The sequence below is a fragment of the Alligator sinensis genome, unplaced genomic scaffold (genome assembly GCF_000455745.1).
Source record: "Alligator sinensis unplaced genomic scaffold, ASM45574v1 scaffold1166_1, whole genome shotgun sequence".
In the NCBI taxonomy this organism is placed as follows: domain Eukaryota; kingdom Metazoa; phylum Chordata; order Crocodylia; family Alligatoridae; genus Alligator; species Alligator sinensis.
In genome coordinates, this window is record NW_005842631.1 from 105946 (window position 1) to 122342 (window position 16397).

Below are 16397 nucleotides of genomic sequence, written 5' to 3' on the forward strand. Positions count from 1 at the left end.
AGGAGCCCATTGAGCTGGAGGGTTACTTAAATGAAAATGGCCAATCATTTTCCGTTCCATGAATACAGTTAAGTCCCACAGATGAAGAGATGCTCCAGGTTATCTTTGGGATGGACTTAACTCAGCTATGAATGTATGGAACTTGGATAAATCCCAGAAAAACACTGAAGGAATAGCCAACCTCCAGATAAGGGTGCAAGAGTGAAACAACTGCCCTAGGTCTCATTTGCATGCAAGATGGAACCAGATGACAATTCCAGATAACCCCTTGTCAATAGAAAAGACAATTATTTACACTATTAAGAATGCTTTGAAGAAGCTGAACTGAAGGTATAAAAATCTGTAAAAAAAGCAGCAAATTGTGTGTGTGCTTCAAAAGCAGAAGTCTCTCTGACACCATCCACTGTTGTTCTCGAGAAGCTGGAAGAAACAGATTGTCTCCCTTCAAGGATTGTGCTAAGAACTTTACCTGTCAGCATTGAAACCCGAGTGCCTTGGACTGGCGAGATCCCAGCTCTCTGTCTCTCTCTTTACTCTTTAGGCATAGATTTCTGAACCTGAACTGTATTAGTTAAGCTTGAGCTAAGTTTCCCCAAATACTTAGTGAAACCAGGGTAGCATTGTAATTATTTGTGTTTGTTTTCCTTTGCATGTCTATTACTACTAGTACCATAATACATTTCATATACTTAGCAATAAATAACTTTTATAGTCAAACTGGTAGTAACTGGGTATATTTTTCCTTCTCTACTTCTCCTTCCCCACTTGCTCTGCAGCAATGCTTTTACCTAAGCTAAAGATTCCTGTGAAGACCAAAAATATTGTGGGGTCTGCCCATCCATCAAGAATCTAAAGATCAGGATGTGCTGAGTTTGACACACACAAAGGAATCGGCTTGTTGATTGACCCAGTTTGGCTCCTAATGAACTGAATCCTGGCCCATGAGGGTGTCAGCTGGACACCCAGCTGGATTCAGAGTTATTCTGTTTAACTGTGTGCTTGTGTCTGACTGCAGTATATTGCTGCTCTGATTAATTGATTCTTGGCATATGAGGGTGTCAGTCTGTCCATAGTGATCAACCCGGCTAGGTCAGGTGTGTCATGTTAATCTGTGTGTGTTTGTGTGTATATGACTAACTTGGTAACTGGAGGAACCCAGCCCCATTGAAACGGAGTCCTGCAAGATAGCTCCATTGGGAGTGAGGACTTGCAGAAGGGAGATATACAGCTCCGTATAGAAACACAAGTAACACAAGCAGCACATTGATAGAATTACCAAGACCCTAGAAACTTATCCCTAATAAATGAGCACACCCCGAAGTGATGGGCAAATCTGGTTACATTAATGACAATAGGGCAACGTATTTGTTGGAAAGAACCAAGTCACTTACTGTATAAAAATAGTACCACCTAGGCTTTGTTGAATTCGTGTTGCTTAAAAGCTAAAAGTAAAGCCGTTGCTCTGCTGCAATTAAGTAACCGTACTATTGCCCTAAAATAGCCAAAAATTTCTTCTAAGACCCTAACTCTCAACTTTATGATACCTACCTGATGGGTATCAGATGTGAGCATGCCACAGTTAAAAGACTGAAATAAAGTAAAAAATAAGCTGCAACACCTTAAAGCAAAAGCTCAGCAATAAACTCAATTGGCCCTCCTTGCTCAGGAGGGTAGGCAGATCATCAGTTTAGCTGTCAACGTGCCCAAGCCATATAAATGGTATGATGTGATTTGCACTGTTCGCATGTCACCAGGTATCACCTCAACTACTTGGCTAACCATCTTAAGCATCATAGTGCTCTGCATTGCCCTAGTGGCAACAGCTAAATAGTGTTTTAACCGTTGTTGTCATAAATCTGTCCATGCTATGCAAGTTAAATTTTAAAATTCCTCCCCATTCCCTGATGTAGCACATGTAGCTTTAGCATCTCAACTGCAGCTATCACAGTGCTTCAGCAAGCAAGGGGTGGAGTGTAACAGCTGAAAAGTGTGTCTAAGGTACTTGCTGAATGCTCTGTGAGGATTAGATCAGGTGTTTCTTCTTGTTTATGTATAGAGCTGCATGTTGCCGCTAACAGTTTAATTAAAGTAAAAGATTAGTGAGGCCTTGTATGTAGTGGCACAGTTAAAATTAACTTTATCAGAAAAATGCAAAGGCTTGTACTGCTATTGGTCAGTCATAAGGAAAGTTCGTGGTAAGTGGCTGTGAGTCAACAGTGTAGCTCAGAAGTTATAAATTGGTTAGCACATCTGGAAATTATCAGAAGGAAGATGCAGCATTGTAAGAGAAGCTACTAATTTAGAAATTAGCTGCTGACCTGGATTCAGTGGGCCCGTGGATCTCGAGGAGCCCAAGGACTGAATACCAAGGTCCTTCCTGGTACCCCTCGGACAGCACAGAACAGGAACACCTGACTTCACTGAGCTTTATAGAAGAGGAATTTGTCATACATCAGGCATCAGAGGGGACTGCCGATAAGTTACCAACGCAAATTGTTATTGTCCGTCATTGTTGCCTTGTTATATTATGCATAGTTGTGCATTTGTTAAGTCAATAAAACTGTCAACCTTTTTGTTAAGTCAATAAAACTGTCAACCCCTGACCACACTCTCAATCCTGAACCCTCCTGCTGGCAGCTGGAACACATGTGGGTGGTCTTGTCTAGTGTCAGGTGTTAGATACCTGAAGCCTGGTTGCAGTCCAGATCAGTCCCCCAGGGAGTTGGGAGTATGGAGGGGTCTGGTATCAAAATTGAGGTTTTTATTCTCTTTGTGGAGGATTTCACCCAACACTTACCAGGCTCCAACCTGGGCCAGGGCTTCCTCCAGGCAGGGTAACAGGTCCTGTTAAAGGTTTTTCCCCTTTGGCTGTTTTACCATGGCCTGGAGCCACTGAACTGCCAGTGGAAGATGGATGACCATCTCCTGGGATTCAGGGACCTACAGTGAGTTTGAGGGCTGTGAGGGCAGAGTGGTTCCCACCCTGCAGGACCAAAAAGGTGATCTCAAGAGATACCAGGACACCAGAAGTAGGCAGTCCTGCCTACTGGTTAGACATCTGAAGCACAGGTGCAGTCCAGATCAGCTCCCTGAGGACATGTGAGTATGGAGGGGCTGGCATCAGACCCGGATTTAGGAGCGATAGCCAAATTCAAAACAGGGGATAGCCAGAGACATAAGCCATAGCCAGAGACAGGGCAAGCTGAGGGTTAACCCATGATCAGGAGCCAAAAGCCAGAACCAAATATTGAACTAGAATAAAGAGCCAAGAACAGAAATCAGGAAAGGCCAAGGGTCTTACCAGAATCGGAAGTCAGAGTCAGAGCCAGACAACCAGCAAGGAAACACATGTAAGGTCAGGAACAAGAAGCTGCATCTTTGCCAAAACAAGGATACTGCAGGCTGAGCTTGACTTTTAAGAGCTAGAGCAGGCAAGGCCTGCTGCCTGGGGCTTCAGGGGACTGGCTTCTCCAATTGCCTCACTCAGCCCAAGTGGGACTAGGGTGCAGCTCTTAGCTTGCTGCAGGTGGTGCCTGTTCAAGGGATGACTTGGCCTGATTTCCCGTTTGGAACCAGCTGGATCCAGGGTTCTGATCTGGCCTCAAGCAGTTGCCTTCCTCTCCCCTCCCCTCCCCTCCCCCCCCCGCTCAATAAACCATGTTTTAGTTTAATATTTACTTGTGTGTGGGAAATGTGTTTACACTAGAACACCCAGTTAAAATTTCATTTTCTCAGGTTTCTGGGTTGGGGCTCAAGCTAAATTTGTAATGTTGTTGTAAACCCCTAAATTTGAACCCAATCCTTGCTAGTGCCATCTGGTGCCTTGCAGAAGGCTTACACTTGTGTAACCACACACACACACACACACACACACACACAATGTACTACTAATCATCCATGCAGAAGAAATAAATAATTTAGGCAAGTACTAATCTAAAGAGGGAAAGACAGACCATTAGACTGAGACTGACTTCCTCTCATTACCTTGAATCTCTGGATATATTACGCAACATGGAAGTTTAAATGTTTCCTTTAGGCTCTTCTTTAGGTCTGGTGAAAAAAAAACATTTAATTAAGAAAGCTTCTGAAGATTTTTCCAATTGTGACTCTTAGTAGCACTATTTATCTCATATGGGACTTGCATAAAACCTACAACAACAATGAATTTCAGAAAAGGCAACATGAGATACCTACACAGCATTCAAATGACCGGTAACAGAACTATTAATGCTTTCAGGATTATTATAATATAAAATATATGATTATAAGATATAATTATGTCTTGCACTATATTAGTAGAAACTAACATGCCAGAAGACCACACAGTGATCAGCTCTGATAAGTGCAATGCAACTCAAAAGGCATTGTTGGAAACAATTTTGGATTTGTACAAATGGAACAAGTTGTATTTAACATGTCAAATGTCTTTAGTGTCAGCAGATTTTGGATTAAATGATTAAAAATTAACCCACAACAATTATTAGGCTACATTGTAACTGTAATTTAGAGTGAAATACCCAAAAGAAAGACTTCAAACCAGTGTAAGAAAAACACTTGCCAGCATGCTACATACACTGCCCTCACTGATTATTTTTATGCATTCAGATACTTCCATAGTCTGTCAATGCCAGACCCTCCATCTTAATTCATCAGTGTGAACTCATGCAAATATTTACATTAAACATCATCTGAAATGTTAGCAACGCTGTCCTACAAGTTTGTCCAGGATATAGAAATTATCAGCATTCACAGTCTGACAGAACACTTTGAGGGAGCAGGCCTTTCTGTCAGATTACAAGAGATCATATAGTGAATGGGTTCGGCAGGTTAATGGCATGGTGGATATATTTCCCCCCTCTTCATTTCAAATCACCAGCTGAGAATACATTTATAGTTTAATAGAGCTTCAGAAGAAAAACAAAAAAGCAAGCATCAGCTCTTTATACACACTCGTGCTCAGCATTAATAAATAAATTAAATTATTCTAGATGCTCAGATCACCAAGAGAAATAATTAAAAAATGAATAAGTCAGCAGAAAAGGAACAATTTCTGTCATGTAATCAGGATGAGAAATCTCTCCCAGAAAAAGAAATTAGAAGCATGGCACACAAAAACACATGAATCTTACTGAATGACCAGAATATTGTGAAGGGTTCAATGTACAAACATATATGTGTACACTCACACGCACTTCCATAGTAAAAAATCATTGCCCTTAACTAATGAATGATTTTGGTGGCTAGTTCATCTGCCTATAAACACTGATTCTACAAATGCAGAATTATTTATGATGTTTAATTATTTATGATGTGCAAACTAACATCACTTAGCTTGCCCCTCCAGGAATGGGCATTCTCCACAATTCCTAGCCTTGCTGACAGATTTCAGGTACTGAAGGCAAAGCCTTCAAAGGTCACTGTTTCTCATCTCCAGTGCTATAGCTAGAAACCTAATACAGTTAGTTCCACTTATACAAATACCAAATAAAAGTATAATCTGCCAAAATGGATAACATGATGCAGGTCCCAATTTTTGGCTTTTGTTTACATGATAACAAATTCTGGAGAGGCACTTTTGATAAGTAATCAAGCTTCAACCCCAAGCTTCCACACTTCAGTACTCTTAACACCTTGGCCATGTACAGACATTCAGTTTGTACCAGAAGGATCACTGTTCTTTCGGAACAAAACATGTCTTTTTCTCCTGGAGCAAAAATGGCTGCTCCAAACAGCCTGGCAAACCAGCTGGAAATCAGTCCCAGGGGAGTTTCTTTTCTTCAAGGATACTGCAAGTTTCTTTTCTCTCCCTGGCGCCAAAGGAAAGGTTCTTGTGCCTTCCTGAGACTGGAGTCACCCCCAGGCTAGAGAAAGCAGGGAGAGGAGCAGATACCAGCTATTCCCCCTCAACTTCTTATTCTGAAGCTCCCAGTGAGAGAAGTGGGTAGGGGCTTTGCCATGTCAGTGCCTCTGATCAGCTTCCAGGCCTGGAAGACAAGTACAGGGAGCCATGCTGCCCCCTCCTGCTGACCCATGCCAAAGTCCCCAGTGTGAAAAGCAGCCAAATGGCTTTGCCCTAATGCTCTAGGCCAGGGGTAGGCAACGTTTTTCGGCTGGAGTGCCAAAAAGACCACAGTGTCTACCTTGCCAGAGTGCCAACATGCCAGAGCCCGGAGCAGCTGTTTGCAGCCTCCCAGCTTGGTCTGCTTGCAGCAGGGATTGCAGCCTCCCAGATGCCTGCTGGGAGCAGCCTGGGCTCCATAGCTGGCAGCAGCTGCTTAGAGCTTGGGCTAGCAGTGGTGTGCCAAGCAAAATGGCCTTGCATGCTATGCTCGGCACGTGCGCCAGGGGTTGCTAACCCCAGCTCCAGGCCCTTAAGAACTGGAACAGCCCATGCTTTCCCCACACCAGGATCAGCTTAGTCTGGAGAAGGATCAAGGGGTGGGAGAGAGGGGGCAGTTGCAGACTGAACGTCCACCGCTAAAAAGATTCCACCATTAGAAATGAACCTTTGCACACACCCATATCTAACTGGCCACTTGCTAGACACATTTCATGAAAGCAGGTACATTCTATTCCCTAGTTAATGTCTGTTAAGAAATTAAAAGCGCAAAGAATTCTACTGCTAAATGTGCAGTAAAGGAACTTTATGACCATGTTATTTGTCAGCTTAGCCGGGAAGAAGCTTATTCAAATCAGCTATTCCTATTTTGGTCCAGCAATTGCACCACTACTATAGAGAATGGAAAAAACACCGTTTGGATGCTGTGAAAAGCATGAAACAAACAGAAATTAATTCTTAAGATCCTTAAGATCCAGAAGGGGAATAAAGGAAACTAAATGTAAATATACATGGATAGTTTATATTCTAGGCAAATGAATTCTCATAATTTTCAAATTAATGTTATGTTAAATTTGTTTAATCAACGAGATCGCCCTCCTCTTTATGCTACAGAACCCACAAAATATTTCCTAAACTTTCTAAAGCTTTATTAAACACCCACCATAAGTAGCTGTATGCTCTGAATTGAAACTTAAAATCATGTTGTTTTCATAGTGTCTTTTTCAAAAAACAAAGCAAACTTCAATACAACTATACGCTTAGGGCCTGATTCTAAAAGTTGATTAGTATATGCCGATTTCTTTTGTCATGTTATAGTAAACCCTCAGAAGATTTTTAGCGTGCCCAAATTGTTAGCTGGAAAAGGTGCTTTCAGACTTCAGCTAGGATTATGTTGATTATCTGGAAACAGCGTTTTGAAAAGAAATCAAAACCAAGTTGAGCTTTTCCATCTAAAAGTACAGTTTAAATCTCCTTAAAAGGAGAAAAATACTGTGGATCCTCCAATAATTAAACATATCTCCAAATGCAGAATGGATGTAAGTGTATCTAGCATTTAGTTTGGGTTAAAATTAATTTTAAAAGTACACTTTGGAAGTGTAATATTCAGCACTAGGCATTTAGATTTATATTAATAAAAGAAGTTGCATAGTTTTCCAACATTTTCGCTTAGTTCACTTAGACATGTCATGCAGAGAATTTTTCAACATTGGAAGAAATTACAGTGTAAACAGGATAAATTATTCAAAACTGTTTCCAAGGAGCATCTTGATCTTGAACACAAGGTGCCTTAAGACAGAAAGGTTGAGAACCACTGACCTACAGAAAAGAGGTAAGTCTATACTGCTCATTAGGGCTGTCCTCCAACCCAACCCACCCACGTTGAAAGCCCCTAGACTCAAACATTCAGCAGCAGTCTCACCCAAACCTGGAAGCCTCACAACCTGAAGTCAAGCCTGTCTCCTAACCCATCCACGTCTGCAGCCACTTGGACCTCACTCAGATGCTACAGGCATCAAGTCTGCCAGCAGTAATCCCACACTTCCTGTTTTTTACTTCCAATCTTTCTGCACCGTATTTACTGTTTCAGCTGCTCATAATTAAAGCTATGTACATAAAGAGAGGCACATAGTGAGTACAGTAATTCCTGGAAGGCTGCAGCATGAGAATTGGAAGCACAATGAACAGCAGCTGCTGGAAGGTAACATATAGATAGGATGGGCAGTTTATATGGCTTGGACAACAGTAAACAGCAATGAAAATTACACACAAGGGAAAGTAAGTGTGTCAGTAGGTGTGAAGAAAAGCACTATGGTAGAGACCACTAGTATGATAAGGGATATAGAGCAAAATAGGAAGTAGGAGGTAAAGCAGCTTGGGCCCTGAAAGCTAATCTCTAATATTTTAAGGGCTGCTTCCACTGCTCTCAGAAATCTTTCAAGCAGAGTTTCTTGACTCAAGGATTAAACATACCTCCTCAACACAGGACCCCTTTGTACATAAACCCTTTCTTCCCCTACTATCAACAACATTTCTGACAGTTTCCCTATAACCCCCATCTCAATACTCCATTACCATAATTTAACTCATAACTCTTATTGCAGAGATAACCTCTAAACTTTCAGAAACCAATAGGGTTTAATTTTTTTAATAAAGGTTATTTCCTTTCCTTTCAACTACTACAGTCACATCCCACAATTTCAAATACTGGATGATTATTTGTCCACACACACAAGTTTATCTAACATGTTTAACTACAACAATTAAATAAAGCAATAAGAAATAAAAATAAATACAATAAATAAAATCTGCAATGGCAGATTCACTAGCAGTGTTGGTCTAAAAATACAAAGCAAACATATACCCAATTTAACTGTCAGGCATGTTCTTGCTATTTGCCCTTCTTCTTAATGTACTGGTTACTCCAAAACTATAAATTAAAACAAAACAAAAAACACAGCATTTTAAAAGTTGATACTGCATATCCCCAAGTTAGACTCATTCCACAGTAACATTCTCTCTGCATTTATTGTTCATAAATGAAATCTGTAATATTAAAAAAAGTAAGTTCTCAAATGAAAACTGTTATGCAATATACAGTATATGTGGACAAAACATATTGCATGGGCATTCTGGATAACTAAAACAAACATCATAAGCCAGGGGCCGGTAAAATACAGCCCACAGGCCGGATTCGGCCTGCCAGGCCATTCTATCTGGCCCATGGGGCACCTAAAAAGTTTAGAAAATTAGTATTTATCTGCTCCTGGCTACCTGTCAAAGATGACAGGAGCCATGGACAGTAGGACCCAGAGGAAGCTGGCAGAACTCAGTAGCAAGGCCAGCCCAGCTCCGCCCCACCCCCAGCTCCCTCCAACCCCTGCCCCTCCTAACCAGAAGCCTCTGCCTTTGCCACTTTCACTGTTGGGGCTTGAGTCCAGAGTGGGTGCACGTGTGCCCCCTGTACTTGTCAGCGGTGGCAGAGGCAGAAGCGGTGGATCCTTGAAAGGTAAGTGGGGCAGGGAAGCCTGCACAGCTGTAGAGGATCTGGAGGGGGAGCCCCCATCCCTCTTAACTGAGCCAGCAGGGAGCTGCACTCCCGAGCCACGCGTGAACAAAGTGCACAAACAGGTGCACTCTGTAAGGGTGCACCAGTGTTCATGCAAGGCGGGAATGCAGGAGTAACCCAGAAGGAGCCTCCAACAAGAGAGAGGAAGACTCACACCTCCACAGACATGGTAAGGACTCAGAGCGCAGCTGCTAGGGGTCCTGCCCTGGTGGCACCACCTACCCTTGGCTCCTCTGAGGCCTCCACCCAGACAGAGCTCATGGTGGGGTTGGAAGCCCCCTGCCCCCCTGTTTGTGGGGGTGGCCTGGCAGGGACCCAGAGACCAGTGGTAGGAGAGGGATCTGCTGGCTCCCTCACCTGCCCCTCCTGTGCCCGACTTTGGACCCTGGAGGTGCAGGTGGGGGAGCTCCAGGCTGAGGTGAGCAGGCTACAGGGGATCAGGGCTGCAGACGATGAGATTGACACCTATTTCCATTCACTGCAGGACTAGTTTTCCTGTGTACAGACCCCACAGGAGAGATGCACAACAGAGGAGTGGCAGAACGTGCCCACCAGAACCAGGGCTGGTCAGGCTAGAGTGGTGGAGGCTCCTCAGGCACAACTCGGAAACAGATACGAGGCCCTGGCAGCCTTGGAGGAGAAGGACAAAGAGGATGTCTCCAGGGGAGACAATGCCACTCCACATACGACACAAACTGTGCAGAGGGAACACCAGGAGGAAGAAACGCTGTGTCCTCATCATCCGAGATTCCATCCTGAGGGAAATGGAGGGTCCCATCTGCCAACCCAACCCCATGGCATGGGAGGTCTGGTACATGCCTGGGGCTCAGATTCAGGATATATCAGAGAGGATCCCAGCCTTCATTAGACCCTCAGACTAGTACCCCATGGTCCTAATCCATGTGGGAATGAATGACGCGGCCAGGGGCAACCCAGACCGCATCACAAAGAACTACAAGACCTTGGGGTCAGGGTCAAGCTCAAGGAGATGGGAGCACAGATGGTATTCTCCTCTATTCTCCCAGTAAGAAGATGCGGATGGCAACATGAGGCCTGCATAAGTGAGGTAAACGGGCAACTTCGGAGTTGGTGCTACCAGGCAGGCCTCGGGTTCCTGGACAACGACCCGCATTTTCATGCAGGGGGCATGCTCGGGTGGGATGGGTTTCACCTCTCCCCTAAAGGCAAGCATGTCTTTTCTTCCAGGTTGGCTGATCTTGTACAGATCTTGTGCTTTAAACTAACTTTACCAGGGGATGGGACCACAGGAGGACACCTCCCAGCCAAGACGTGATGAGCACAAGAAGTACCCAGGTAAGTGACAAGGGTCCAGATAGTCCTAGGAATTGTGGGGAGGGGGGTGCATACATCAATAGGAGGCCTTAAATGCCTTTACCCTAATGCTCAAAGTATGGGGAATAAGCAGGAGGAACTCGCCCTCCGGATAGCTAGTACAAACCCAGACATAGTAGGGCTCACTGAAACCTGGTGGGATTCAACCCACGATTGGGTGGTCAACATTAGGGGCTACAGACTATACAGGTGGGACAGAATGGGGAGGAAAGGTGGGGGTGTGGCACTCTACGTCAAAGAGCAATGCATGTCCTCAACTAACAGGATGAGGTCAGAGGAGGAGCAGACTGAAGTGCTCTGGGTCAGAATACAAGGGGGTCACGGGAAAAGGGACTTAACAGTGGGGGTCTACTACAGACCACCCAACCAGAGGGGGAAGAGCTGGACCAGGACTTCTTGGATCAGCTCACAGAGGCACTTAAGTCAACGGATGTGGTCATCATGGATGATCTAAACTACCTGGACATTTGCTGGGAGGAACAGTCAGCCAGGTCTGACTGCTCACATAGGTTCCTTGCTGAGATACAAGACCTCCACCTAACCCAGGAGATGCACAGTCCCACCAGGGGGAATGCCCTGCTGGCCCTAGTCCTGGCCACAGGCGACGACCTGGTGAGGGGACTCCAGGTTCTTGAACACCTTGGCAATAGCGATCATCGCCTACTGGAATTCACCATTCAGAGTGAGCAGCAGTGCAGAGTGTCAGGGGCCTGCAGCAAGGCAGTAGCCCTTTGTGACAACTGAAAATTATGTCTGTGTGATAAAGATGCTTGCTGAAGGCTCTATGAAGATTAGACTGTCTTTTTCTGTATTTGTTTAGATATTAAGCTATACGTTGTTGCTAAGAACCTAATTAGAAGTTTAAGCTGTAGTAAGGCTTTGTATAAAGTAAGGCCTAGTAAATTTAGCAAAGCCTTGAAGTAGTAAGGCCCTGTGGTGTAGTTAAAATTAACCTTATCAAAAGGAATGCAAGGCTTGTACTGCTATTGGTCAGTCTAAGGACAGCTGAAGTAAAAAGAATCTGAGTGACTGTAAGTTATCAGTACAGTTCAGAAGCTATAAATTGGCTAAAACATCCAGAAATCATTCAGAAGGAAGATACAGCTCTGTGAAAAAGATTAATTAGCTGAAGATTAATTAGCTGTTGACCTGGATCAGTGGGCCCGTGGATCTCGAGAAGCCCAAGGACTGAATACCAGGGTCCTTCCCGGTATCTCTCAGACAGCGCTAATTGGGGATGCCTGACTTCACTGAGCTTTGTGGAAAGAGAAACTTGTCATACATCAGGCATCGGAGAGGACTGCCGATAAATTGCCGACACAAATTATTCTTGTCTGTCATTGTTTGTCTTGTTACTACGCGTAGTTGTGTTTTTGTTAAGTCAATAAACCTTTCTTACCTTTCTACCCCCGACCATACTCTCAATCCCAAACCCTCCACAGGCGGCTGGGACATAATATGGCATCAGGAACAGGATTGAGAGGCTCTGGTTTGGAGAGAAAGGGTGGAATGGAGGGAGGTGCATGGAAAGGTCAGAATGGAGGGAGTTGCATGGGCCCCGTTGGTGGCTTTGCTTAAGGAAGTGACAGGGATGGAGAATCCCAGGTGGAGTAAGGATAGGTTCAGACCTGCCTGGAGTGATCCGGGAACTGTACCCAATCACTGGGCTAGGTTTGCTGCTGCTGCCTGTGGCAAGCCCAAGAAGGGATGCCTATCATGGCTGCTGGCCGTATGCCAGCAGTTAGGGGCCAAAGACAATGCCCAGCTCCGGAAAAAGGTCACCCCACTAAGTAAGGAGTTAAAAGACGTGAAAGATTCCAACAGTGTGGCATGCAAGGCTGTGCAAGCTACGCAGAGCCACTTGGAAACTTTAGAACGGAGAGAAGGAAAAATTATGATTGCACGCGTGGCCACTTCCCTCCAGAAGAGGGCGGAGTTAGCACAGGCTGTAGAGCCATCCTTCCATAAGTTTCTGTATAGCTATAAACCAGTAGTTGAGCTCTGGGAAGATCAAAGGGAGGAGATTGATGGAGAGGAGGAGATTGATGATGAGCCTGGTACAGAACCACCCCCGTATGTCCCTGCCCAGAGGGAGGAACCTAGCCAGGACTTCCTGCCCAGAGGGAGGAACTCAGCCAAGTTTTTCCCATGGTGATAACTCGTTCAGGGCTGCAAGGAGGGAATCCCCAAACAGCTGCATTCCTTTACCCATGCAAAGATTTAAAATATTCAAAAGCAGCAAAAGAACAAGCCAGGAGAGCCAGTAATAGACTAGCTAGTTCAAATGTATAGTGAAGAAGCCTCTGTTATATCTGTGAGTAGGGACAAAACAGCACAAATTGTTCTGTGCCCTGAGCTCCAGTTAAATCAGTTTGCAGGAGGTGATGAAAATGTTACTTTGTTTTCTGCTGCGCTCTAAGCCACTGTAGCCAGTTATGGTAATATGGAAAAAGAGCTTAATCCTGCCCCTCGGGCATGGGCCAATTTAGAGGAGGCTGTCCGCTGCTTGTATGAGTTGGCACTAACTGAAATCATCCGTGCAGCAGTTTGGACTCATACGCCAGATGCAGAAGTCATGACAGCACCGTTGTGGAGGAGGTTTTGCTGACAAGCACCCACAAAGTGCACATCAGCCCTGTTGGCCTTGGAGCCACAGGCGGTGAATCACCTGGTAAGAGATGCAATCCGGCGATTAGTGCAGGTTTTACCCATTTTGCAGAAGCCAAGGCTTACCAAGCCAATGAAAACTGCCAAGGCCATGGCGGTGGCCTCAGCGAAAGATAAACCCCCTGATCCCCCCCGAATTTTTGAGAAAAGCCGGGAAAGGCCAGCCCAAGACTCCACAAGCAAAAATGTGGAAAGACTTGTTAGCTGCCTGTTTCAATAAAGTGCAAATTGATAGACTGCCCATGAATGTCTTGCGAGGGCTGTAGGCTAAACACTGTACCAAAAGGGCAAGACCAAAAGCAGAGCCTTTTGCACCACCAACAGTGTCACCAGAGGGATTCTCTGCCCTGAGGGCAAAACTGTCAACATTTTCCAGGCACATGTGGGGAATTTTTACACCCCCCCCCCCCAATCACATGGCCTAGGGAGTCCAGCTGGCCCAACCTCCAAAGAAAGGGGCCACAAAGGGGGAAGTAGCAAGCTGGGGAGCAGTATCTAAAGTTAATATTGGCCCCTTAATTTGGATACCTGAACAGATTCAATTAGGTAAAAGTAAAAAGTCAATTGATATGCTATTAAACACGGGTGCCCAGATCTGAATTTTAGATTCTGCAGATTGGAAGGGGGAGAAAGGAACCCCTTATCAAGTAATTGGACTGAGAGGCACCAGACAACTAGGACATCTGGTCCAAGCAACCTTCACGTTACCCAATTGCTCTAAGGTAATGGCGGCAGCAGTAATACTTAGAGAACAAACTTACTGGGACTTAATGTACGAAGAGGACAGCGGTTTGCCCTTGAGCAAGAGAATTGGCAGTTTGGGTGTGCAGTGCCTCACCAAGAACCAGAAGAAACAGCTATAACAGCTGTAACTCGATGTAGCATGATCCCACTAACCCTGCCTCCCATGAAAGCAGTACACAGACCCCAGTATCAAACTCCCCCCCCGAGGCCACACAACCTATCCAGCGTATCATAAGCCAGCAGTTAGAAAATGAGACGATTATCCAAACCCACTCTTTGTATAACAATCCAGTGTGGCTAGTGCGTAAGCCAAATAGAGAGTGGCAGCTGACTATTGACTTTTGAGCTTTGAATGCCAATACTAACCCCTTGATGGCTGCCGTCCCATCACTACCAGCCTTGACAGAAAGCATCCAGTGTTATAAGCCTGCATGGATAGGAACCATTAACATCAAAGACATGTTGCAACAGTACGTGTTCGTAGCCATAGAAGTAATCACAAGGATAACGTTCACCTGCACCTTCAGCGAGAACTACAGCCCAGGACACTTGTGCAGCACTGGAAACACTGCTAGCTGTGTATCCACCACCTATAAATCTACAGAGCGATAATGTCCCTCACTTCTGCAATCATCTTGTGTACGACTGGACCACGAAACATAGCATGTTATGGACATATCACATCCCATACCATCCGCAGTCTAACGGATTGGTAGAGCGAGCCAATAGCATCCTCAAATGCAATTTGTGGGCTCGGCTCTTAAAGACTGGGACTTGCACCTGGATCGAGCTAACAATTGGGCCAATAACCAACCCCATCCAGGAGGTAGCCCTATGCAGCAGGCCTTTCGATTGTGTGGTCCCCGCAAGCCAGCAGTACAGTGACATAGGGGCGGTGACCCAGGAAAGCTCCAGGCAGGAGATCAGGTAGTAGTGAAGCATCCTCAGGGAGATAAACAGGAGGGGACACTATTAGCAAAAGGTATGCATAATACATGGTAGGTATTTAAGTCAGATTCATCTAACAGGAGCCAAGCTCCTTGTTGTCTTGTTCCTACAGATTGGATCTGTCCACAAATGCAGCCATAACCATTCCTAATTGAGCCTGCCACTGAAGACAAGTCCTGCTCTGTCACTGGTCTGAATCAACTGGCACCACGAAGTGGTGGACTATTATAACTGTACTCTTTTTATTTATGCCTTATTGTGTTTCCTGGGTAGGGCATGTCTACTATCCTTCTTATTACCCATATATCAATGAACTTGCTCCTAAAGACCTCAACAAGTAGCCGGACCCTGAAGGGCATCCCCCGAAAATGTGCTCAGATGACCTTCACGTGGTCCAGCTGCAGTATTCATACTGGAAGAAACCCGCCACCCCAGAGCAAATGAAATCCTGGTCTCTGAGTAGAAGAAACAGAATAGTTGACTGGCAAGGTGGTAACTGTCAGTGCACCTGTGGCACCAGTTATTAGATTTGGGTACATTCCCTACCTGAAGGCTGGAATAGCTAACTGTGGGAGGGGAGGTAATTGTTGTAGCTCTGCTCGTTTGGGAGTTTGTTGTTACATACTTCCTGAGGGGAACCCCGTTGAGCTCAACGTCCCTGAGTCTGTGCCCCCAATCATGCATTCTACATCTGTTCAGCCTCTTGAGCCACTGCGTTTATGGCAGAATCTGCCCCCTCCCATTCCTATGGCTGGCAACACTCTCCAGCGATGGTGTGAAGCCCACCAGGTGGGAGGGTGTATTACAGGTTGGAGCAAAGTTATTACATGGTTTGTAAATCATACCTATACACAGGCGTAGTGGAATGGTACTCACTTTAATACAACTAGAAGAAGGCTGTATCCACAAGTCTCCACCGCTTATCCCCATCCTTTTATACCAGTAGGGTTCCTAAAGCAAATTAGTGTTATGATTCTGCCAGGGCAGTGCTGTTTCATCAATCCAGTACAGTATCATCCCCATAAGCAACAGTGAGAACTCTTTCGCTCCCTGGGAGTTGAAGCATGGTTACAAGCTCCCAAAGAGGGAAAGATAAATGCAATCTGTGAGAGAACGGGGTGTTCACTACTATCTCTGGCCGTTCCCCCATGTGAGGACCCGACACCGCCCGTGTATAACTCCACACCCTGGTGGAGGTCACAGGTTAAAATCCCAACCCTCCTAAATGCTTCATTTTTCACTGACCAAGTATTGCTCAGACCAGAACAATGGTATGTC

The 16397-nt window shown here is 45.1% G+C and overlaps 1 protein-coding gene across 1 annotated transcript in view; it reads right to left on the reverse strand.

Annotated features, from left to right (window-relative positions):
- Positions 1 to 16390, reverse strand: part of LOC102369238 (sodium channel protein type 2 subunit alpha-like) — a gene marked incomplete at its 3' end in the record, with an annotated part of 122327 nt that extends 105937 nt beyond the window's left edge. Inside the window, exons 1-2 of the mRNA XM_006033438.2 lie at positions 16365 to 16390; positions 15996 to 16070 (exon numbers count right to left, since the gene is read on the reverse strand). The remainder of the gene's footprint in view (positions 1 to 15995; positions 16071 to 16364) is intronic.
- Between the last annotated feature and the right edge of the window lie 7 nt (positions 16391 to 16397).